This window comes from Arachis ipaensis, chromosome B1 (assembly GCF_059453495.1).
Source record: "Arachis ipaensis isolate K30076 ecotype BB chromosome B1, ASM5945349v1, whole genome shotgun sequence".
Taxonomy (NCBI): domain Eukaryota; kingdom Viridiplantae; phylum Streptophyta; class Magnoliopsida; order Fabales; family Fabaceae; genus Arachis; species Arachis ipaensis.
The window spans coordinates 46885539-46891538 of NC_142436.1; positions in this window are offsets into that span (position 1 = coordinate 46885539).

Genomic DNA, 6000 nt, shown 5'->3' on the forward strand with positions numbered 1-6000 from the left:
GCTTTTTCATCACAAACAAGGGCATTAAATTGATGCTTGCTCCCAGATCACATAAGACTTTCTCAAAGGTTGTATTTTCAATGGTACATGGTATTTGGAAGCTCCTTGGATTAGGCATTTTCCTTGGCAGATTACTTTGGATTATGACACTACATTCCTTGGTCAGGACCACTGTCTCATCTCCCATTAAAGGCTTCTTCTTTGACAACAACTCCTTCATAAACTTGACATAGAGAGGCATTTGCTCCAAAACCTCAGCAAAAAGAATATTAATTTGCAACTTTCTGAAGACTTCCAAGAACTTTGAAAATTACTTGTCCTTGGTCTCCTTTTGAAGCATTTGAGGATATGACATCCTAGGCTTGTATTCAGGAGCTTTAGGTAATGTCGGATGTGTATCAAGAGTGACTGGAAAAGGATTGTCTGAACGCTTAGGCTGGGCATGTTCAACCTCCTCTGTTTTTTCTCCAGAACTTCTTTTTCAACTGGCTCCTCAGTAACTTGTGCTTCCATACTTGCCATTTGTCCACTTATCACGGTGATAGCCTTCCACTTCTCTCTTAGATTTGGAATTGTGTTACCAGGAAGGCTATTAGTGGTCCTCTAATCAATTTCAGCAACTTTTGTGGCTATTTGGCCCATCTGAACCTCCAAGTTCTTGAGTAATGCTCTGGTTTCCTGTACAAAACTTGCAACTAGTGATTCCAGATCAGTGTTTTTCTGTGGTTGAGAAGTTACTTGCTGAGGTTGTTGTTGTTGTTGAGATGACTGAAACTGGCGGTTATTAAAATTATTCTGTTAAAAACCGCCCTGAGGATGATTATTAAAATTCTATGGCCTCTAAGGTTGCTCTCTCCACCCTAAATTTGGGTGATTTCTCTATCCCTGATTAAAGGTCTTGGCATATGGATCATTATTGGGGTTTCTTGGAGCATTCCCCATATAGTTGACCTGTTCAGGAGGAAATTGAGTATATTCATAATTCTCACCTTGAATGAAGTCACCATTCATGTCATATGGAGCCTCTTGAGGGGCATTCTGAGCACTAACAGCTGAAAGATGCATTCCACTCAAGTGTTGAGTAAGCATATTAATTTGTTGGGACATAACCTTATTCTGAGTAAGAATAGCATCCCAGGTATCCACCTCCAAGACTCCTTTCTTCTGAAAAGCCCCAGAGTTCATAAGATTCCTATTAGAGGAGTAAAGATATTGGTTGTTAGCAACTAACTCAATAAGCTCAGCAGCCTCTTTAGGTGTCTTCTTCATGTGCAATGAACCACCTGCAGAGTTGTCTAAACACATTTTGGCCATTTCACAGAGGCCATCATCAAAGATGTCCAGCTTGGTCCATTCAGAAAACATGTCAAGAGCACATTGCCTGGTCATCAACTTGTACCTCTCCTAGGCTTCATAGTGGGTCTCACCATCTCTCTGCCTGAAGGTCTGAACATCCACCCTTAGCTTAGTCAGCTTCTGTGGTGGAAAGAATTTGGGCAAAAATCCATTAACTACATTATCCCAAGTGTCCAGCCTCTCCTTGGGCTGAGAATCAAGCCACTGCTTTGCTCTATCTCTCACAGCAAATGGAAAGAGCATGAGCTTGTAGACCTTAGGATTCACTCCATTTGTTTTCACAGTGTCACAAATCTGTAGGAAGTTAGAGATGAATTGGTTTAGATCTTCCTATGGGAGTCCATGATTCTGACAGTTTTGCTGCACCAAAGTGACTAACTGAGGCTTCAGCTCAAAGTTGTTCACAGCTATAGGAGGTACCACAATACTGTTTCCATAGAAATTAGGATTGGGAGCAGTGTATGAGCCAAGGATCCTTCTAGATTGTTCATTATCATTCCGATTTACCACATTGGTGTTGACAGCATTGTTGTGTTTAGGATCCATTGGGAGCTCCTTAACTTCTTTTGCAAGAGTATCACTGAGATTTTCACCAGATTTATACAGTCCAGCTTGTTGTAACCGCCATCTCAAGGTCCTCTCAGGTTCAAGATCAAAATCTATAAGAGGTTCTTTGTTTCTGTTCCTGCTCATAAAAAACAGAAAACAAGAAAAGATGTGAAGCTCTACTTCAGAGTGCAGAGAATTCCCAGTGAGGTAACCTGTGTAAAAGAAATAAAATAGAAAAACTAAATAATTAAAGAAAAAATTTTGAAAATTATAAATAAAATTAAATAAAAAATTTCAAAATTTAATAAAAAAAAAATGGACAGGGAATTTAAAATAAAAATAACTAGGTAACACCAAACCTAATTTCAGAAATTAAGGAAAAATAATAGCAATAAATTTCGAAATAAAAGGGCAAAATTAAATAAAATTAAAGCTAAAAAAGCCTAATATAAGCAATCAAACAACTAATAGTTGTTAATCACAGTCAATCGCCGGCAACGGCGCCAAAAACTTGGTGCATAATTTAAAGTCCACAAACTAATCGGCAAGTGCACTGGGTCGTACCAAGTAGTACCTCAAGTGAATGAGGGTCGATCCCACGAGGATTGATGGACTAAGAAACAATGATTGAATGATTTACTTAGTTAGACAAGCAGAAAAGAGTGTTTGGGTCTCAATTGCATTAAACAGTAAATTCAGAAAATCAGAAAGTTAGCAGTAAAAGGGTTGTGAAATATATGAGTAAAACAATTAAGGTTTCAGAGATGTTTGTTTTCCGGATTAACTTTTCTTACCAACTACTTTAATCATGCAAGATTCAATTCATGAAAAACTATATGTGACTAAACCCTAATTCCTTAGACATTTTTAGTCTCCTCTAACCTTCATCGACTACCAATTCCTTGGTCACTTGACTCCGATTAGAGGGTTAAGTTCAAAACTAGTTTATGTGCCACAAAAACCCTAATTATCCAAATATAAGAGGATTATATGTCACATATCCCGTTAAGTCGAGATAATTAGTGATTTAGGAGAATTTGTTTTCAAGATGTTGTTCAGGTAAATTGCTTTTCCAAGGTTTACAAGAACTCAATTAGAATAAGGGTCATACTTCTGTTCTATCCAGATTCATAAGATGAAGAACGAAAACAAATTCTTGAAATTAAAATGAATACATGAATTAAAATAGCAGAGTAATAGTATCAATCCATACAATAAACAGAGCTCCTATCCTTAATAGTGGAGGTTTAGTTGCTCATAGTTCAGAGAGAAAACAAGGATTCAGAAAAACTGTAAAGTGCGGAATGAGGTAAGAGAGAAGAGAGAAGCCCGAAGGGCTGAATCTTTTTCCTTTTATATCTAATCCTAATTAATGTAAAATGTATTTTCTAAATCTAAATAATATCTTTTCCTATTTGTAATTAAAATAAAAATTTTAATCAAAATCTAAAATAATCTTCGAATACTTCTTATCTTGCGTGGGGACCATGGTTTTTATTTGAACTGGCACCTAACTTCAGGAAAATGAAGTTAGGCGCTGCCTTGGCCTAATGGGACTTCTAGCTTCTTCTTTCATATGGCACCTAACTTGGGATATTCCACGTTAGGTGCCACCTTGGCAGCATGCATTGTGGAAAGCTTTGTGATCCTAGCGCCTAACTTGGGAAATCCCAAGTTAGGCGCCATCTTGACTGTACAGAATGGAGAGAAAGGGTATACTATTATATATCATTGGAAAGCTCTGGAAGTTTTCTTTCCAATGCCACTAAAACCGTGTCAATTAGACATTTGTAGTTCAAGTTATGTCCATTAGAGTGCAGGGAGGTCAGAGTTGACAGCATCATCCACTTTCTTCCTCTTCTTCTATAAAACTCTGTCAAATCATCCGAACACTACTTGAAATAAACAGAATTGCACACAACTCAAAGTAGCATTCATAGTCGCTAAAAAGTATTTAAATCTTGATTAAACTTAACAATTCAAATGCAAATTCACTAGGAAAAGATAGGAAAGATACTCACGCATCACTACACCCCCAACCTGGAGGCCAAGTAGAGGAAGTACAAATCGGAGATCACCTTAACAAAACAATGAATATAAGGGCTAGTCTGGAGGAAAATCTAAAGGAACAACTCATTGATCTACTAAGAAAAATTTCCGACCTCTTCGCCTGGAAAGCCTCCGATATACCTGGCTTAGATCCCGACCTGATGTCCTACGAACTCGCAGTGTACCCGGGCTCCCCACCTATTCAACAAAAGCGTCGGATGCTCGAGCCAAAAAAGACACAGGTCATAGAGGAGCAAGTACAAGCCTTGCTGGAAGCAAGGTTCATAAGGGATGTAAAATATCCATTATGGCTAGCTAACGTTGTTTTGGTGAAAAAACAAAATGGAAAGTGGAGGATGCGTGTTGATTACACCGACCTCAATAAAGCTTGTCCCAAAGATCCATATCCTCTTCCTAGCATTGATGCTCTGGTCGACTCAGCCTCAGGCTACCGATATCTGTCCTTTATGGACGATTACTCGGGATATAACCAAATCCCGATGTACAAGCCAGATCAGGAAAAGACCTCGTTCATAACTCCAAAAGCTAACTATTGCTATATAGTAATGCCTTTTGGATTAAAGAACACGGGGGCTACATATCAATGACTGATGAACAATGTATTTTCCTCTCACTTGGAAAAACTCATGGAGGTGTACATAGACGACATGCTCGTGAAAACTAAAGAGAACACAACATTATTGTCTGATCTCTCTGAAGTGTTCTCTACAATAAGGAAGCATGAGATAAGGTTGAACCTTCGAAATGCACCTTCACAGTAGAAGCAGAAAAGTTCCTGGGCTTCATGTTAACCCAGAGAGGTATAGAGGCAAACTCAGACAAATGTCAGACTATACTCAACATGAAGAGCCCGGCTTGTGTTAAAGAGGTCCAGCAATTAAATGGAAGGTTGGCAGCTCTATCCAAATTCTTAGCCGGATCAACTCTGAAATCACTTCCCTTATACTCAATCCTAAGAACGGGGAAGCAATTTGAGTGGACCCCAGAATGCGAGCAAGCTTTTCAGTACTTCAAAGCATTTCTGGGGCAACCCTTCATACTTACCCGACCTATCGAAGGGGAGGGGCTCGTACTGTACTTAGCGGTGGGAACCCGAGCTATAGCTTCATCCCTGATCTGAGAAGATGAAAAGTGGCAGCAACTTATCTACTTCATCAGTAAAGCCTTACATGGGACAGAGTTGAACTATCAAAAGATAGAAAAATTTGCTTATGCCCTTATTCTCACATCTCGAAGACTCCAATCTTACTTTCAGGCCAATACCATCAAAGTTCATACTAACCAACCAGTGAAACACATTTTGCAAAAGATGGACTTGGCAGGGTGAATGCTACAATGGGCCATGGAACTGTCTGAGTTCAACCTAAGGTATGAAGCTCGAACAGTAATTAAGCCACAATACCTTGCTGACTTTGTCACTGAATACATTGAAAGCCAAGGAGATCCAGTTACATGGGTCATCCAACAAAGTCGGAAGTGGAGCAGGTGTCATTCTAGAAAGTGACCAAAGAACTCGGATAGAACTCTCACTAAGAGTTGAGTTCCCTACTTCTAACAACCAAGCAGAGTATGAAGCCTTACTTACTGGCTTGAAGCTGGCAAAAAAAGTGAGGGCTGAGAAGTTGATGGTGTTTAGTGACTCGCAAGTTATAACTTTGCAAATTAACGACACCTATCAAGTCAAAGACCTCACTATGAAGAAGTACTTGGATGAAACCTGGGAACAATTAACACACTTTTCAGAAGGAGAGGTCCAACATATAGCCTGGGAATCCAATGTCCGAGCTGATGCCCTCTCCAAATTAGCCAGCACCAAGTCAAGGGGTAACAATAGAAGCCTTATTTAGGAGACTCTATAACCACCATCAATATCAAAAGGAGGAAATTTAGAAGCGATGACTGTGTCAAATCAAAAGATGGCCCCTATAGTCAACTATCTTAAATTCGATATCCTTCCAGAAAATGAAAAAGAGGCACGAAGGCTCATAAAAGAAGCACAAAACTACACACTAGTCCACAATGTCC